Source organism: Pan troglodytes, chromosome 18 (genome assembly GCF_028858775.2).
Source record: "Pan troglodytes isolate AG18354 chromosome 18, NHGRI_mPanTro3-v2.0_pri, whole genome shotgun sequence".
NCBI classification, from domain to species: Eukaryota; Metazoa; Chordata; class Mammalia; order Primates; family Hominidae; genus Pan; species Pan troglodytes.
In genome coordinates this window covers 66,478,600-66,498,368 of record NC_072416.2, presented here as the reverse complement: position 1 = coordinate 66,498,368, position 19,769 = coordinate 66,478,600, and the positions used below count along the sequence as shown (strand labels likewise).

Genomic DNA, 19,769 nt, shown 5'->3' with positions numbered 1-19,769 from the left:
CCTTCCCTGATGGTTTAGCCAGGATCAAAGCCCCTCTGCCATGCCTCTTAAAGTCCTGTTGGTTCTTCTCTAAATGCCATCTGTTTTACTCACTCCCCCACCCTAGCCTTCCCTTCCTGGATGTTACTAACTCAAGGATGACAGAGCTGCTTTCTCTCAGGCTCTGTCTCTTTGCTTTGAATTAGGTCCAGAGTAAAAGTCCCCTTGGTTATTTCCTTCTTGGCCATGAGTTAATTATTCCCATATATTAAGGCATTCTCCCCAGAGTGTATCAGCTGACATACACAAAAAAACATCTGGAGAAGGTGATAAAATGAAATGTGTAGATTAACTAGGCCATCTAGCCAACACCAGAATGTTTAGTGGAGAAATATTCAGGAAAGATGCTACCTAGCAAGGTGGGACATCACCAATGAGGCCTAAGATGCTGAGCAGAGGGTTGAAAGAAGAGCAGGAGGCCGGGCACGGTGGCTCACACCTGTAATGCCAGCACTTTGGGAGACCGAGGTGGGCCTAGGTGGCGGAGGCTGCAGTGAGCTGAGATCGCGCCATTGCACTCCAGCCATTGCACTCCAGGCAACAAGAGCGAAACTCCGTCGGAATAAAAAAAAAGAGAGAGAAAGAAAGAAAAAAGAAAGAGCAGGAATCTTAGGACATCTTTACTTCATAACTGACAGGGCAGAAGATCTTTCTCAGAAAAGGAGTGGGAGGTAGGGCATTTAGGCACAGAAACGAGTAGGGCCAACAGCTAGAAATAGCGGAACATGAAGAACTGATGACATTTCAGGGAGAACTGACAGGAATAATAGGCATGGGTCTATCAATCTCTAGCATCATAGGATTAAAAGGGTACTCAAAGCATTCAGGTAAAATCCCAACCCACTGTACAAATGAATAAACATTTCTTCAAGGGGGCGGCATGCCTCTAACTGAACACCTCCAGCAATGAGAAATGCCCAACTTTAGGAAATCAGAATTTTGGAGGTGTATGTGAATGAGGTTCCTTTATTTTCTTTTTTTAAATTTTATTATTTTTCTCTTTTTTTTTTTTTTTGGAGACAGGGTCTCACTCTGTTGTCCAGGCTGGAGTGCAGTGATGCAATCTCGGCTCACTGCAACCTCCACCTCCCGGGGTTCAAGCTATTCTCCCGCCTCAGCCTCCTGAATAGCTGGGATTACAGGCACGTGCCACCATGCCCAGCTAATTTTTGTATTTTTAGTAGAGACTGGGTTTCACCATTTTGGTCAGACTTGTCTCGAACTCCTGACCTAGTGATCCACCTGCCTCGGCCTCCCAAAGTTCTGGGATTACAGGCGTGAGCCACCACGCCCGGCCCAATTCATTTTCAATTCAACAAATATCTATATTTATATCTCAATAGCTAGTGAGTGCCTACTACGTGCCAGATACTAGACACTGGACTGTAAGTATGAATAATATAGACATGGCCCCTCCCCTGTGGATCTTATAATGAGGAAGACGAGCACATAAACATGCAAGTAGAACAGAGGAAGTAGAGGGTGCTGCTCAAACACAGGGTAGGGCACTCAACAGACAGCCCAGCATCTAGATGTCTTCACAAAACAGGCAATGTCTAGGCTGGGGCTTGCCGACGAGTTAGCTGAGGGCAGGGTGGAGAGGCCCAAGGGAGTAGGAGGCTTCCCAGCTTCCAAAGAAGTTAAGAGTGTTGCAAAAAAGTGGAGTCCAGATCTTGAAGGGGAGAGTGGGCTTAGGTCCGGGGGCATGTGAAGCGCCCTCCGTCTGCTGCGCTGGGGGAGATGCTGCGGTATCCTGGAGTGGTGTGAAGGAGGCCAGGACCTGCGATGGGAAGACGGAGACGGGAAGGCCCTGGTGGCCCAAGGGATGACCAAAAGTGAAGCGCTCCTCTATGACAAGATTGAGACAAAAGTAAAGGAATAAAGTTCTGAATGCGGTGGGAGAGTCTCCTCCGTCCTCCCTCACCTTTGCTGGGCAGGAACCAAACCTGCTTGCCCTCGGTTTGCCCCATCACCGACGGGTGTGGTCGGGGGCACAGCTCTTCGCCCTTCTTCTCAGATAGGAAAACTGAGGCCCAGGGTCCTGAGGCAGAAATCAAGGTTTTCTCCTCGAAATGGACTCCCAAGAGGCTGCCCGGGGTCTCACACGATCCTTCGAGGGTCCTGCGGCCTGCCCCACGCCTCCGCCAGCCATCGTCGGCTGGTCGTCTTTGCTATGGAAACGGTCCTCCCGCCCTGCTCCGCGCCTCCGTGTCTTCAGTGCACTCTGGGAAATGCAGTCCCGCTCTGTTTGCCTACCCGCGGCGTGAGCCCACTCCCCGTCCTTAAAGAACTATAAGTCCCAGAAGGCTGTGCGAAACTCCGCCGGTCTCTGGGGGTTGTGGTCTTGAAGGAGAGACCCGGTAACCTGCGGGCGGGGCCGGAGGGAGAGGGGAGGACGCCCCCAATGGGCAGGCTCCTGGGCGGGGTCCGGGTCACCATTGGCTCCGGCGGCGCGAGGGAGGCGGGGTCAGAGGAATGAAGCGCGGAGCTGTTCGCCGCTCCAGGTGCTGAGTCTGAGGGAGGCTCCGGACCCGAGAGCCGCGAGAGCCGCCGCCGCTGCAGCCGCCGCCAGGTCTGCGGCCGGGAGCCCGGGCTGTGAGGAGCCGGGAGGAGCGGGGTGCGCTGCCGGGCGCTGACCGCCCTCCCGCCCGCCGTCAGAGGTCAGTGCTGCTGAATTCGCTTTTGTTTTCTTGGGGAGCGGGCGAACCGAGGCGTGAGGGGCTGGGGAGTTGACGGGACGTGTTCTCGCTGCTCTCAGGACCGCGGGTCCCGGACAGCCGCCGACTGACTAGGGGCCTCCCGTGGCCGGGCGCCGGAGGTCGGAGCAGCTTGGGTTAGTTTTCGTTTTATCATGGAGAAGGCTCTTGGGTATGAGGGGCGAGGGCTGGGGGTCACCCCCAACCCCCATCTCTCCTGGGAGAGCGAGGAGGTTTGGACCCTCCCTCCCGCTGTGCCTGGCGACGGGGCTGCTCGGATTACTCAGGACGGGAGGATGAGGTGTTGTGGGATGAAGGGACTGGAGGCAGGGGGACCCCTCCCCGCAACACTTCGGCTGCTCGAGGTTACAAAGGAGTCTGGTGGTGATGGATGAGATCGCGGACCGCTCCCCTAGCCCAGACCCTCCCAGGGGTATTAAGGAAGGGCTGCTTGGGATGCAGGGAAGACCCTTGCCCAGGCCCCTTCCTCCACACTCGCCCCCCTCCCTATTCCCCCCTCCTCCCTTGGCCCTAGGGTTTTGTAAAGAGGAGGATCGAGGATGTGGAAGAGACAGAGGACTCTTACCCCTCCCACTTGGACCCTCCTAGGTTACTGGTGAGGGGTGGAATTGGAATGTGGCAGGGAAACGCTGGGAGACCCCTCCCCATCCTTCTCGGAGTCGCGGGTGGAGGAAAGCACTGACACTCGGAATCCCCCGCGCTCGGGCCCGCGCCGAGGGTTGGGTGGCCTGGGTGTGAGAGGTAGTGTAGGGGGATGTACGAGGAGACGAGGGACCCCTCCCCACCTCTCCCCACCTGGGCCTTATCTCCCAGGCCCTCCCTACCTGGATCCAGGCCTGGGGCTCTAAGTCGAGACGACCCGCCCTAGCCCACCACGCCCCGGGGACCGAGCCTCTGGCACCGCAGCTGGGGGCCAACCCCAGATGGGCATGTACAGAGCGGGACGGGGCGGGTCTCCCCTCAAGCACTCAAGGGCTCCAGGTAGACGCTACCCCCAACCTCGTGCCCGCGAATCTTTGGGGGTTGCTCCGCTCCGATGCAGGGCGCACCCCAAACCGAGGATCGGGGACCTGCTTCCAGGACGCGCGGTGGCTGTTCCCAGGCATGGGGCTTTCGCGCTCGGCCCAGGCATCCTCGAGAGGACAAAGCGGCGGTCGCCGCACTGGCAGGCCTGCGCCGCGGGCTGGGCGGGGGGCGCGGCCGCGGAGGGGGGGCTTCGGGCGCGGCGCGGGCAGCTTCCACGGAAACGTGCCAGGAGCGGGGCGGGAGACAAAGCGCACCGGCTTCTAGCGGGCCCGCGCGAGCCGGGTTGGAAAATCCCGAGGGAGGAGGCGGCTGAGCCAGGGCAGGGCACTATGCCCCCACATCTTTCTCTTTTCCCATACCCCCTACCCTAAGGCCAGCCAAGCACCCAGGATTCTGTGCACGCGATGGTGACCAGGGCCCCCTCGGGGGCCGAGAGTGGGGGCGTTCAGGACCTGTGACCACTAGGACAGGGACAGGTGGGGGCTCCACCTTGAGCAAGGGGCCTGGAGTTCACGGGGCGTGAGTGGGCCAGGGTCCAGAGGGACATCCTGACTGGACCCTCCCACGCCCCATCAGCCATGTTAGGTCAAATTTGGTTCTGGGGAGGGGATGTGTTTAAGTGTGTGAGGGTTTGCATGGATGATGGTGTGGGTCAGAGTGTGGGTGTGAATGTGTGTGACTAGATGAATGTACCCATGTGTGTTTCAGTCTTCATGTGTGTGGCACGGCCAGAGCTTGCGCTTCTGGCTGTGTGTGTGTGTGTGTGTGTGTGTGTGTGTAGATGAACCACTTACTCATTTACTGATGGGCTTGGATGTTGTGGGGGTGGGGAGCAGGGTAGTCACATCTTTAACTCTCAAGCCACAGCAATGACCTAGGGTCCGAGTGGATGCCCTCAGGGTGAAGGTAGCTTCAGGTTGCTTTGTGCCTAGCCTGCCTGGCCTGCGAAAGGCCCAGTAAGTGGGGAATTCACAACTATGTGGAGCCTTCTTCAGCCCTTCTGAGGTCTCAGGTCTGACCCTGACATACTCACCAGTGCCCTGCCCTTCCCATTTTATCAGAAGCTTTATCCTACTGTAATAGGCTGCTCCAAAGACCAGAATTCTGCCCCCTCACCACCACCATGTGTTTCCAAGTGAGGCTTGGCAGGGGACTCATCAACAGAGTCACTTATGATGTGGGTGCAGGACTACGTTGCAAGGCAACTTTTGTCACTTTGGCCTCCATGTCTGGAAGGGCATGGCGCTGACGTTGCTGGTCAGTCACAGGCGGTGTCTCAGAAATACTAGGTGTCTCAGAAATACTGTTTCCTCAGAGAGGAAACAAGGGTAACACAGACATACACTACAAGGTGATACCCCTAGAGGATAAGCGTGCCCCTCCCAGACCTGCCCTCCCCAATAAGTGACCCTGATTTCACAGCACTTGCATAGCAAAGGTACTGTGCAGCTTTGAGATAATCTTCACAGAGATCTACTTCCCATAGGATGAGAGACCAGATGATGGCCAGCAGAACAGCAGAAAGAGCAAGTACTACACAATGTAGCCACCATCTATCTAGCCCAGGCTGCCTGATCCAGTTCCCACAAGTATCCACTCCCAGTGTCCACAGCGACCTCTGCTGGAAAGAGGTTGAACCAGTCACAATTTGGCAACTAACACTCCCCCATGGTGTAGAGGCTCAGAGTGGGTGTGAGCATTGTCAGGTAAAATCACAAATCTTTCTATTGGGGGGCTCCCTCCTACCTTCAGAGTGTTGAGTTGATGTTCTTGTCTGAAGTTCTTTCAAGCTAGTTCAAGCCATGGAATTGCTGCTGTCTTCACCTCTATGGAAATGTTTAAAGAGGGCTTGAAGGTCTTTGTTCAAGTTTCTGACCAGTGGAAGGTGGGCATCAAACCCATTTATAAGGACAATGCATGGAAAACACTTATCAAGGCCAAAGAGATTTAGGCATCTCCTGTCTCTACCTCTACCTCTACTACTCTTTTCTCCTCTTTCCCTGTTCCACATTTATCCTCTTCTTTCTGTCATTATTAAATTAGTCAATAACGTTTTTCAAAGGCAAGCCCTCTTTTCCTCAAAAACAATGTAGCCCAGAAAATGAAGGCTTCTGGAGGCTATTACCAAATGCAAAAAGCTGCAAATACGGCTTTCCAGGCCTAATGACAGAAGTGGGGGAGAGAGATAAGACATGCTCAGTCCTAAATACCCATCTGGTGACATGTGTCTCTTCTCCTGGAGTTACTCTGAAGGAATTTCATGCAGTCACAAAATCCTAAGAGCTCTGCAAAGGAAAGAAGGTATTTTAATACCTGGTATTGTTCTTACTTTGGCATCCATGTGATTTGCATTGAACTATGTGACTCAGTATCATAAAGTAAAAATAGGACTTAATCTCTTCCTTGCCTGTTTGGAAGGTGACTGCATATGGTGTGTTGTATTCTGCATTGGAGAGTGAAAAGCTAAATTGCCTCATAAATTGAACCACCTGCTTATCCTGATTAGAATGGTGCTTAACATCACCTACAGGCAATAACGTTATTTTATGTTTCTTTTAATTTATACCTGTATCTTTGTCTTGTAAAACATTTCCTCGTGCTCATACATTATGCTTTCACTTGAAGTTAATCAAGAATGTTTAATCCTTGTACTGAAGCCAAACAAATTAAATATCAGCAGATTCAGGAAGATGTGGGTGGTGTTTCTGTTCTTTTTGGGCTCAAAAAAATTCTTGGAGTTCATAGAAAAGAAGGAAAAGGCCCTAAGATTTGGTAAATCTTGTGAACAGTTCTGAGAGGCTCCTTAGAAATTTCCAGAAGGGCTGGTCATGTTGAAGAATCTGAACACGCATGCAAGTGGCAGTATGCATGCTGGAAATGAGACTGCAGCCCTGGTATTCCTAAATCACTGCACTAATGCAGCTTTTCTCGGAAAATTTCCCAAGACCCTCCTGCTCCCTGGGGCAGCCAGCTGGATCACTGTGGAGGAGAGCTGTCCAAGGTTCTGGAGTGCTGGCCTCACCCACCTGGTGGGAAGGGAGGACTTCAGGGTGTGGACCAGAAGCAAGAGCTGAGGGCCATGGCCTCCAAGAGGATTTCCCCAAAGCTGATTACAGAATGGAATAGGAGGAAACAGAGCTGTGGTGGATATTACTGCATTACTTTGAACAAACTCATCAGCAATCCCTGTTAAAAGAATTATGAGCTAATAAGAGGAAACATTTTCTGACTCAGGCTCTTCACATGTAAGAATGTATTTAATCCTCACAGTCCTGTGAGGTAGGTGGTGGCATAATTCCCACTTTCAAGGTGAGGAAACCAAGCTTTGAGGGCTTTCCCAAGGTTACACAGAAGGGGAAGAATTTAGGTTCCATCCTGGATCTCAAACTCCGGAAGTTCCTCCTAACCACTGTTTTTTCCCTATTGCTATTACAGAAATAAAACTGAACTATTGGATTATTCTATGTAAGTTTATAATCAAATGCCAGAGGAATAGGATTGCGGACCCACTAGGATTTAGACACAAATCAGTCTTTCCAAGTTCAGCAAGGATAGTGCCACCTACTTTATATCTTATCCAGCTTTGTTAACTGAACTTGGTTACCAAAGAATGGGGAAAGGGTAGTATAATGACCTTCATGACCAGTAGCCCAGGGGTTTCTTTCCACTGTGGAAAATTTTCACAGGAAGCCAAGCGTAGATGGCAACAAAGTGTTGTCATTGTTTTTCGTTTTTAAGAAAGGAAGGAAAAAAAACATGAGGAAGCTGTTATTTGACAAAGAGTACACATACAGCCAAAGAAATAGAGCTTATCTTTATTTCCTAGCATCCTATTCCAAAGCTGAAGACACTCAGATATTGTTAAGAGATTCCTTCCACCTATTTGCACTCTCAGATTTTCATAGCAAAGCCTCTAACACCTAAATAAAATTTTCACTGTGTGGGCCTCAGCCAATCTCAGGGAAGCATCACATTCCTGTCCTTATGCCACCCAACCAAAGCTCTACCTCCATATGTGGCTGCAAGACTCCAGAAGGTGGGCAGGTTTGGGGTTTGGTGAATTTCAGACCACAAGTCTGGTCCTCCTAAAGTGGCAGTTCCAACTGCTCCAATCTTGCAACACACACAGGGGCCGGTTTCTGAGAACTCCCCATTCGGTTTGGATGTCTAAAGAGGATAGAAAGGAATGAACTTATGTTTTTTCTCCTCTCCCTGGGCCTCAGTCTGTACAACACTCAGATAAGGGGTTAGACTTTTAAGAAAAATTCTTCATATCAAGCTGAGTCTCCATTCCATTTTGAGTGATTCCTTCCCCTTCCAAGCTGGGGCTTCGCAGAGCTCTGATGAAAGGAGCAAAGGCTGCTACTGCTTTTCCCGAGGGCGCTTGGAAGCCAAGGACCCGGCACCCCATCTGGGTCTGCTCTGACTCATATGACTGCAGACAGATTTGATTGTTTTCTTATTTAGAGTCATTAATTAACTCTCCTTAGCATCAGAACAGCGTGTAATAAGAAGGAGGCCATTTGTGGGGGTCTCTAGGCAGCCACACCTAGGGCTGAGTACCACCTCCTTTGCACACAGGATCAGGAAATGGTTTCTAATCCTGGCTATAACCCTTTAGAAAGCTTAGATTGTTAAGATTTTAGGCTAATATGAGAAAGTGCAATTAATTGCTAAGGCTGTTGTGATCATTCTGGCAAGAACTGGGAGGCCCAGGAGTCCCTCAAAGGAGGACTGGATTTCCATTCATTCAACAGACATTTCTTGTGCCTACAAAAATGTGTCAGCCACAGAGCTGGGCACAGGGAACACAACCACAATGTGGGATAAGTCCTTTCTTATAGAAATCTTGGACGGAATAAGGAAACAGACACAGAAACCCTGAAATAATGTGTGCTGTAAGCAGAAAGAGCTTTAGAAATGGAAAGGATATTAATAATCATAAACCATCATGTCTTTTTAACATGAGGAAAGACAGCGAGGGAAGTTGAGGGCTGCTCTGGCCACAGCCCTGGTTAGTGGTTCTAAGATGGGGCTTAGAACCCAGATTTTTTAATGCCTAAAGCATGTTCTTTCCACTGTCCTAAACTGTTGCTGTGTTCATTTAATTACCCAAAGGACACATTTCCGTTAACATAGGCTTCTTTGATCCAATACCAATGCAAAACCCAAATTTTAAGTTGAAATAGCCCAGGCACGGTTGCTCATGCCTATAATCCCAACACTTTGGGAGGCTGAGGGAGGAGGCTTGCTTGAGGCCAAGAGTTCAAGACTAGCCTGGGTAACATAGTGAGACCCCCGTCTCTATAAAAAATAAAAACATTAGCTAGGCATGGTGGTGAATGCCTGTAGTCCCAACTACTTGGGAGGCTGAGATGGGAGGATTGCTCGAGCCCAAGAGTTCAAGGCTGCAATGAGCTATGATTGTACCACCACACCCTAGCCTGGGCAACAGAGCAAGATTCTAAAATTTTTTTTAATTTAAAAGATTTTTAAAATAAAGTTGAAATAGAAACAAATAATAGAAAAAAATAGGAAAAGTAGAATGTCTGTCTATATATCTGTTGTCTAATATGGGGCCATAAGCACTTGAAATATGTCTAGTGGCAATTAAGATGTGCTATAAGTATAAAACATACACTAGCTTTTGAAAAATTAGTATAAAAAATGTAAAATGTTGCATTAGTAATGGTAATATTGATTACAGGTTAAAATAATATTTTAGATATATTAAGTAAAATATATTTAAATTAATTTCACTTGTTTCTTTTTACTTTTATAATGTGGCCACTAGAAAATTTATATTGTATATGTGGCTTGCATTTATAACTCACATTATATTTCTACTGGGCAGTGTTGTTCTAGACTGCTTCCATTTAGGAGGATATTTTCTTTATAAACTGAGGCATTTAGCAAAGTAGGTCTGTAATCAATTAGCCTGGGATTTGAATCCTGGCTCTGCTATTTGGGCTGCATAAACTTGAGCAAGTTGTGCCTTAGTTTCCTCACCTGCAGAATGAGGTGATAATAAAGCCTACCTCCTAGGTTTTGAGCTAAATCACTTAGAACAGTGACTGACAGGTCCAGAGTGAGTGTTCACTTAATATTAACTATTGTTATTACTATTGGAGGAAGCTTATGAAGTGTTACAAGATAAGGGCAACAGGAAGGAGAGCAAGCAGACAATTTTCAGATAAATCAAGCAAAAGATTTATTACTAGTTAAAACATGATTGAAAACACTTGCTAAGTATGCGGCCCCTATTTTCTGGCAGATAATCATGTTGAGAAAAGATTTCAAGCCATTTACATAAGCATACAATGAATAAACAAATTAGCTAACTGCATTATGCACAGGTCTTGACTTCAGCTAATGAGTTGAGGAAGGGGATGATTGTACCAGATGACTCAAGAGCTCTAAGTCTCTTGGACTCCCAGATTCCTCAGGGGAATCAGGGGAATGACAACCTTGTGCTCTGGGAGAAAAATTCTGGACAGGAATCAGACATACCCAAGGTCAAAGCTACTCTGCCACTTATTGGCCTTTGACAAGACACTGAGTCTCAGTTTTCTGTTCTGTAAAATGGAGATAGTACCAACTCTGTTGCAGGTTGTAGTGAGGATTAAATTAGATAATACAAATAAAACATCAGGTACATAGTAGGCACTCAACAAATGACAGCTGTGACTAAATGGGATTTCAGGTATTCTTTAATAGAGAACTTTTTGTTATTTAATATAGAATTTGCAGTTCAGGCCAAGCGCAGTGGCTCACGCCTATAATCCCAGCACTTTGAGAGGTCGAGGCGAGTGGATTTCTTTAGTCCAGGAGTTCAAGACCAGCCTGGGGAACATGGTGAAACCCCATCTCTACTAAAAATACAAAATATTTGCCAGGCATGGTGGTGTGCACCTGTAGTCCCAGCTACTCAGGAGGAGGCTGAGGTGGGAGGATCACCTGAGCATGGGAGGTAGAGGCTGCAGTGAGCCAACATTGCACCACTGTACTCCAGCTTGGGCTACTGGAATGAGACCGTCTCAAAAAAACAATGAAAAAAAGAAAGAGAATTTGCTGTTCAGAATCTTCAGTGCCTTTTCTACAACTCTACTGCGTCATTCCCCATCCTTATTCAGTGCCTGAGGAGATTGAAAGGACAGTTTCACCTGATTAAGTGTGTCTACACCAAAACGTAGGATATCAGTAACTTTGGGCACACTCTACACGATCTTTCATGTTCTTCTCTGTCCAATTAACACACATGAGGCTCTTTCCTGGGATAATGAGGCAAGTAGCAAAATGGGCATTGTTCTCCATCATGTTTACCCTGAAGTTCTGACCTCGGTGTTTACAGCACTTTACAAGTAGCTTTGCTTTTAAAAAGAGAGAACGTAAATCTGGAAACCAGAGCCCAGAGCCATTTCTCCTGACTCCTAGGGCAGGCCATGGGTCCATTCACTGCATAGCTCTGAGGGAACACATATTGTTGCTGTTCTCACCCATCACCTTTTCTTCCAAAAGTTTGCCTTCTGGAGGAAGACAGCCAAAGAAATATGTATTAAGCTCAGTGAAGGCTTATGTTAACAGAGCACGTTGAACTGTAAAGAAAATACTCAGATTAGTCCTACAGGAAAAGTGAGGATCACTTCAAATGTTTTAGCAGGAGAGCAACACAGATTTCCTGACTCAAAGCATAGCGGGTGAATTGAGGTGGAGGGAGGCTCACCTCTGGTTCTGTTGGGAGGCCCCTGACTTTCAGGTACCAAGTACCAGTGCTAAGTTATTTGGGGATAGTCTGGTGTTAATATGCACATTTTCCTACTCATTCTTTCTTTTGTTAATTCAACAAATGCCAAATGATGGATAGCTAGAGTGGGGTGTTTTGAGAACCCTTCCCCAGGAGGAGACCAGGGTCTGGCTGGGGAGAGGAGAGATGCTCATATGCAGAGTGAACCAAGGAACGGGGGCTGGAGTAACCACAGGAGTCCTGATTAAGGCAAGTTGGCTATGGCAGTGGAAAAGCTATGGATGCCAACCAAACTTGAGTCTGAATCACATTTTTACCATCAAATGTGTGGCCTTGGGCAAGTGCTTTAACCTTTCCAGACTTCGTCTTTCTCCTCTGGGGCAATAAAACTAACTTTTCCTGCCATGGCAATTACATGGCAACATATATGAAAATGCTTAGAGACAATACTAACCCTCGTTCAAGTGTTTACAGTGGGTCAGGCATTGTGCTCAGCGATACATATGTGTAAAAGAATACCATTATTATCCTTACTTTACGGCTGAGGAAAGCAATGCTCAGGGACTTTAAGTAACTTGCTCAAGGTCACGCAGACAGTAAGAGGACCAGGACCCCAACCCAGGCAATCTGACTGCAGAGCCTGTTCTTAACCACTGAGATCACTGCTTCTCTGGTTCAAGATCAGCAAGAACCCAGTAACTATTATTTTGAAGGAGGGAGGGTGATTTGTGGGTCAACTTGTGGAGAAGTCTTATGCTTGGTCTTCAAGCATGGGTACAATATGGATAATCTCTGAGGGGTGAGTGGGATGGGGAAGGAAGGCAAGGGTAAGTTGTGATCAAATGAACAGGGGTAGGAATGACAATGGTATGTTTGGGAGCACTGAAATGGAGAAGAGTTTCCATATGAAATAGATGTTTGGAAAGAAGAGTTGAGAAAGCCTTGAATGTCAGACTAACAAGTGTTAGAGAACCAAAAAAGCTCATAGGCAAAGAAAGGGATATGAAATCTGAAGCCATCAGTTTGAGGCATCTCACTGAATCTGGGTAATTTGTTGCAGTGTTGAGTGTGCTCACCAAGTGTCTCAAAGCCAGAGCTTCTGGAGGGTATTGCCAGGTAGCACCACAGTTGAGCATTCCTACCAGTACTATTTGGTTTTCAAATAAATTACATTATTTCTCTCATTTGGTCTTCACAAAAGCCCTGGGCAGGAGAAGGGTAGCAGGTCTGCCACAAGGATTCCTGCCTGTGTCAAGTCGCAGGCAGTAATGGCTGCCATGAAGCACAGATGCCAAGAACAGCTGCAGTGCCCAAACCCAAGCACAAAGCTTAGGAGAGGCTTTCTCTGTGAGGGAGGAGGCAGAAGATTTGCTCCCTGTGCACTGGGAGGCAGGCAATAGTATCCTTTGGTTCATGATTCCCAGTGACACTCCTGAGCAGCTGCCTCCCAGGGTGGCTGCTGGGAGGGCCTGAGTTGGGGTCATTGCAAATTCCACAGCCCTTTTTGGTTGCAGCACCCATCAGTCACCTGCTCCTGTGCAAACAGCTTGTTTTACAAAAGGAGATTTTTTTGGACATGCCATCTTGAATTCATTCTGCTTATTTCTCTGTAGGCTGCAGGGGCTGAAAACCAAACCCCATCCTCCTTAGGCTGGTTAGAAGGAAAATCTGTCTTTTCTAATGGCTGCAGTTGCACTCTGCGCCAGATTTCTCTCCATGGCTACGCTTCTAATGACAATGGAAAACAAAGGCAGGAAAGGAGAGGGGCACAGATGCAGCACTTCTTCCAAGAGGCACCTGCAGTTCTGTGGAGGATGCAAGGCAGTGAGGAGGTAACTTTCACAGCTATGAGACAGTCTCTTGATGAGTAAAGAGTTTTGATGTGCAAGATAATAGAGGATGAAAGAGATCACTGTGTTTTCTTTGAAAAGTCATGCCAGGATTCCAGATGCTCTCCACAGTTCTGGAAGGATGAGTGCAAGGGTGGGCAAGGCCACAACAATTTTGACAAGTTGTCCAGGGATAAGACCTTAGTGATTATAAACATATAACTAATGAGAAATGACAAACACTTGGAAATGAAATGTTAAGGGCTCATCTGGCCATTGACCCCAGTAACAATGTGTGTCAGCACATGCTGAACTCGACAGGGTTGAATGGTGACTTCTGGAAAACAAAATCAAGTTGAGAAATCAGAATGATAACAATAAAGGCACGGATGTTTGGAACGGCTGTGCATCAGAAAGTAGGGCTGTTTGGTTACATCAGAGCAACTTCATCAGCCAGGACCAAGTATTCACGCCCTGCTCACACAACTGGCTCCTACTCTGTGTTGAACCCTGTGTCAGACACTGGAGAGATGGAAGTGAATGAGATACAGTCCCTGTCCTCAGGGAGGTAGTCAATTCTAAAACAGAACAAGAGATGCAGTGTAGAAAATGTGCAAATGCACATGGCCACTTCATGACATTCCCTTCTGGGTGCTTCCTCACGCCTCTGGAATTAATGTAGCCCAACAGGTGAGGCAAGTCGGGATCTTATAAATACTGCCAACCTTATCTCACACCAGGTCTAAGCAGACCTGGTATGTGGAACCTGGGGTAGCAGAGTAGAGGCAAAGGCTGGTGTATTTCAGAAGCTTGTATACAGTCGGTGAGGATGATTTGCCTTTGTATTCCTTATTTGAAAGACAAGCTCTTGAGACCCTTTGCCTGCAATTAGAGCATGCTGCCACAAGGGGCACCATGAATTAGTGTGGTCTAAGCAGCCATGTGTCCGTCCCACAGGCATGGTATGCTGAGCAAAGTACAGTTTTTCCACTGTTAACCTTCAGAAGAATATAATTTTAAATTAATTTATTATAATGGGATTGCACATTTAATAAGACCAAGCCATAGTGACCTATATGTAGTGAGTGGAGCGTTGTGAATTCATCAACATTCATTTAACAAAATCCATTGTGTGCCTACTACTATGTGCAAAGAAGAGCACAAAGTCCCTGCTTGGTACTCAAGTCCTAGAAGGAAGACAGAGATAGATAACTACAGTGCAGTGAGATAAGATAAGTGGTAATATGGAAGGAGGAGCAGAGAGCACTGGAAGCATAATCCTACCAGGGGGAGGAGTGAATAATTCTACCAGGGGGAACACACACCACACACACACATGCACGCTCTTGTGTGTTGGGTCCAGACAGTAGCACCTGGGTCACAGGGTTTATATCAACACACATAGAAGGGGAAAAGCCAATGTATTGGAATACTTTTAGATGCTGTAAGGAATTCAGATTATTCTATTGCATGAACTTGGATATATCACCTATGTCTCTGGACCTCAGTTTCCTAATCTGGTGCTCTGAGGGTTTGGCAGTGGCTATCTTGACTATGTGGGTGGAGCAGCATGGAGGTTAGAGTAATGACTTTGATCTCCAGTGACCAAGCCTGAGATTGTCCTTGCCCTGAGACCTCCTCGGCACTTGTTTTTTGGGACCCTGGTGATGCTACCACTTGATTCCAGCTGAAATGTTCCAAGGGATCGCAGAGGATTAGCTAAGATTCTGGTTCCAGAGGAACTTGGTGTTTGTGGGGTGCAGACTTTGGTGTAGAGTGGAAATGGTTTAGATCTCCTGAGGTGCCACTGGCTTCACCACCCTCCCCAGTAGCCAGGCTGGCCCTGCCATAGCACTGACCAGTGCACACACTGCCTGCCTCCTTCTCACCAGTGGTCTTCTGACCTGTGGCCTGTCCCTGAGGCCACCGTTGGGAAAGCTTTGTCCGAGTCAGGCAGAGGATCACTGACAGCAGGCCAGTCCCACTCCTGCCCCTCAGGCCCCCCAGAAGATGAGGCCCTTCTTGGCCTGTGTCTCCCTCTGGAGAACTTGGGCCCTGGTAGGATGTCCCTCCCACCCCAGCCAGCCCCCACCCTGCCTTTCCCAGGCCCCAGCCCTCCCTGTCTGTGGCCCTCAGCAGAACTGGCACCTCTGTGTTAGGGGATACGGGGGAGCAACCAACTTGAATAAATGAAAAAAAAAAAATGCCGGAGTGTTTAATTTTAAACAAACCACTTAAAGCTGCTAATTGCCCTGTAGAGAGTTTTAATATGCAATATATTAGAGCAATACCTGGTTAAGAGAGTAGACAAATGGAGGCACTGAAAAAGCCCTCACTGAAATTCCATTTACAAGTCTTTAAAAGGATTTTTTAAAACAGTTTGTATGCCCAGGAAGTTTCCCAGCTGAGACCAATAGGCCCTGACCCACCTTTCTAGGCAAGGGTCAGCTCAGGTCCCTTTCCCCCAACCTACCCTCACTCTGGTCCCTCAGCCCTAGAACCCTCTCTCTGTAAAGAGTTCATCCCTGCCAGCAGGGACCAGATCTGCTCGGGCTGTCTTTCTCAAACAAGGGCCAGTGGAGCCAAAAGGAAGGGCTTCCAAACACAGGTAGTAGTGATGACACTTTCTGCCACGCCTCCCACCCACCATTGCCAAACACACACACCCTGTGGCCTGGACAATCCCTTCATCTTGCAGGAAGCACTGGGGCACCTCCTAGGAGTGGCCTGCCACTCTCCTGCTCCAGGCATGCAGGACTCCCTTCCTGGAGCTAGCAAACAAAGAAAAACCAACATAGGTCCTTTAAAACCACTCTGCAGAGGATGTCGCCTCCACCAAAGGAGATGAGAAGGGCAAGCTGAGATAAGCAGAGCTGCTTAGAAACCGAACACAGAGTCAAATTAAAACATTCATTGGAGGCAATAGAACGCGGATCAGTGGAGTGAGAAACAAGATGTCTCCCTTCCAAATCACTGCAAAAGAGAAAAGAAATCATCAGCTATTGCTCAAAAGTCAGAAAAGAAAGGAAATGCAAAAAACATAAAACAAGATGACAGGGGGCCACCTGGAATGGTTATGACGATAAATGTAAGCATTTAACATTCCCTTGTAAGAAGACAAAGGTTCTAGATTAAATTCATACAGAAGACTCACCTAAAATTAAATGGCTCCAGGGTAGGCAAAGCTATCCCAGGTAAATGCAAACAAAAGAAAAAGCGTGAGTGGCTATATCAGACAAAGCACAATTTAAGGCAATAAGCAGTGTCAAGCAGGATAAAAAGGGTAATTTTATATTCATAGGAGCAATTGTGAAAGCATAACTGTTCTGAACATTTGTACACTCAGTACTTTAGCATCGAAATACATGAGGCAAAATTTGTTACCGTTAGAAATACAAGAAGCTGGCCAAATGACAGTTGTGGGCATAAATTTACATTCTTCTCTCAGTACCTGACCTCAAATAACCAAAACATATATAACAACGGAAAGGAGTAATATAATGAAAATTTAATTAAAAGGTGGGTACTGAACTTTGTACCAGTCTGAATGATGTTTGCCATGTTTTAAAAGCCATAAATTCATGCCTGCAACATGTGTTAAATTTAGTACACATTTATGTATACAATATAATTATAATAGCAGTTTTCAAAATCCTAAACCACTGAAAAGCCGCTGAAAGAAAATAGACCAAAATGTTAACATATGGTCTGTTTAGAAAGGTTGAAATTTAGGCATTTTTAATTTTTCTTTTTTTCACTTTTTCTTCCCGTGTTCTTTAATGATCAAATAATATTCCATGACCTAAAAAAAAAAATGAACTAGAAAAAAAAGAGTAAGACTCATTCTCATAGATAGGGTTTAGAATTTCCAAGATTTGAGACCATATATTCATGGGGTTTGGGTAAAAATTAACAAGCAAGGGCAGCAGATAGGAATCCCAGCAGGCCCCACACAGCCTGGGCTTCTTCGCTCATCCAGGCCCTCCTAGCTCATTGCCTACTTGAAATCCTCTGCCCCAGGGCACTGCATTCTCCTAACTCAGCTCCCACTCCTCCTATCTCATCCTTTCCACCCTTCCATATTCCACTGGCAGCTCCAACGTGGTTGTCCCAAGACATAGCCTGGTCTCCTTGCATACCCCATCTGCCATGCCCTGGTGACCTCGCCCACTCTTGTACAGGGATGTAGCTCCCCCTTATGTGCTATGGACTCCTGAATTCATCTCTAGCCCCAAACTCAACACAGAATATCAAAGGTGTACATCAGCCTGCTGACTGGACATCACTCCATAAATGTGGGGAAGGAATGGCAGATGCAGGTAGCTGTGCCTGCAGTCAGACCCTCTGAACACATGAGGGTCGGGCAAATGGATTGAGTGTGAGGCAGGGATGCCACAGAGGCTGGTGATGAGAGCATTTAAATATCCACAGTCAGATGCAGTAGAAGGTTCTTACGAAAGAATCAGAATAAATCATCACCTTGGGTATGGCCTACTCTATGCCATCCAAAAACAAAACCAATGGCTCTCTCTGACTTACATGATTATGAACTGTGTTTATTTCAGTAATCCAGAAAAACAACAGCCAGGCATGGTGGCTCATGCCTGTAATCCCAGCACTTTAGGAGGCCAAGGCAGGAGAGTCATTTGAGCCCAGGAGTTCAAGACCAACCTGGGCAACATAGTGAGACCTCATCTCCACCAGAACCAAAAACATTAGCTGGGCATGCTGGCACACACCTGTAGTCCCAGCTGCTCTGGAGGCTGAGGTGAGAGGATCACTTGAGCCTGGGAGGTTGAGATGTAGTGAGCCATGATCGCACCACTGCACTCCAGCCTGGCTGACCCTGTCTCGGAAAAAGAGAAAAAAGAAAAGAAAAGAAAAGAAAAACAAAGTCAAATTTTTAAAACCAGACGCAGGCTGCCCTGGCACTTGGAATGCTCACTCTGGACCCCTCAAATTTTCTTCTGCCCACCTCATACATTTAGCTGCCAGACAGACTCTGCACCCCCACTAAGATTTGCTGGTCAGTGGTTTCTGGTCTGGTCTCCTTACTTCTCAGGGCAGAGCAGAAAGTCTGTAAATTTCCTGAAGTTTTTAATCTACCAGTAAAACAAGTAAGGATGAGATGAGGTTCTTAGCCCACTGATGTGGTATGTTAATTTAAAGGCTTTTATAACTACAAGGTACTGTCTCTTTTGAAAAGGACAAAAATAAACTTAAGTACTTTTTATAAACATATATTCTTATCAATTTCAGCTCTAAGTACATACTTTCATTGGAAAGTAAATTACTTTAAGAGAGCTTTCTAAAATTATTACATATAATTTCTCTTATATAAGAATCCTAGGTCTGGATTGCTATCCAGTTACCATTTTATTTTAAAAGGCAAATGTGCATGAGACCACTCTGGAAAGAGTGGCTTTGGAGAAGGAAGAAGTGAGTCCTCTAACAAGTCACGTAACTTTTGTAATTTGCAATCTCCTCTTTTCAAAAGTGAAGAAAATAATACCTACCATAAAGGATTATTGTAAAGAAAATTCTGTTACTTTTTTCTCTTTTCTTTTTTTTTTTTGTGAGACAGAGTCTTGCTGTGCCACCCAGGCTGGAGTGCAGTGGCACAATCTCAGCTCAGTGCACCTCTGCCTTCCGGGTTCAAGTGATTCTCGTGCCTCAGCCTCCCGAGTAGTTGGGATTACAGGCCCGCACCACCACACCCAGCTAATTTTTGGTTTTGGGTTTTTTTGTTTTGTTTTGTTTTGTTTTTTTCAGACAGAGTCTTGCTCTGTTGCCCAGGCTGGAGTGCAGTGGTAGGATCTCAGCTCACTGCAACCTCCACCTGCCGGGTTCAAGTCATTCTCCTGCCCCAGCCTCCCAAGTAGCTGGGATTACAGATGCCCACCACTATGCCTGGCTAATATTTGTATTTTTAGTAGAGACAAGTTTTCATCTTGTTGACCAGGCTGGTCTCGAACTCCTGACCTCAAGTGATCCGCCTGCCTTGGCCTCCCAAAGTGTTGGGATTACAGGCGTGAGCCACGACACCCGGCCAAAATCCTGTTTCGTAAGTAAAGTGTCTAGTACAGTCTTGCAGTACAAGCTCAGTAAACATAGCAGTTATTATTATTCTCATGTCAAACAGTGGTTTTCAGGCTCCCCACTCCTGCCCCATGCACATTATAAATGGGAGTCCATGTGGGAAAAACTCCCAGGTCTGATACAATTGCCAGCAGGACAGCTTTAACTCCACATCCCTTCTCTCACTCAAGAAACGTCAGAAGGCACTGATTCTGACTGCAACTGAAGCTAATACAGAAAAAGTCCCTAGACTCTTTACTTTTATTTTTAAGTAAATTAGTCCCGAACCTTATTGTCTTATCATTAGTAACAAATTAAAGGGCATGCACTAATGTC

General features: G+C 47.0%; 1 protein-coding gene across 1 annotated transcript in view; it reads left to right on the top strand.

The window, feature by feature from the left end:
- The first annotated feature begins 2,533 nt into the window (after positions 1-2,533).
- SMPD3 (sphingomyelin phosphodiesterase 3) overlaps positions 2,534-19,769 on the top strand; it is a 90,168-nt gene continuing 72,932 nt past the window's right edge. Inside the window, exon 1 of the mRNA XM_009431095.5 lies at positions 2,534-2,699. The gene's annotated coding sequence lies outside the window, so the exon portion shown is untranslated. The remainder of the gene's footprint in view (positions 2,700-19,769) is intronic.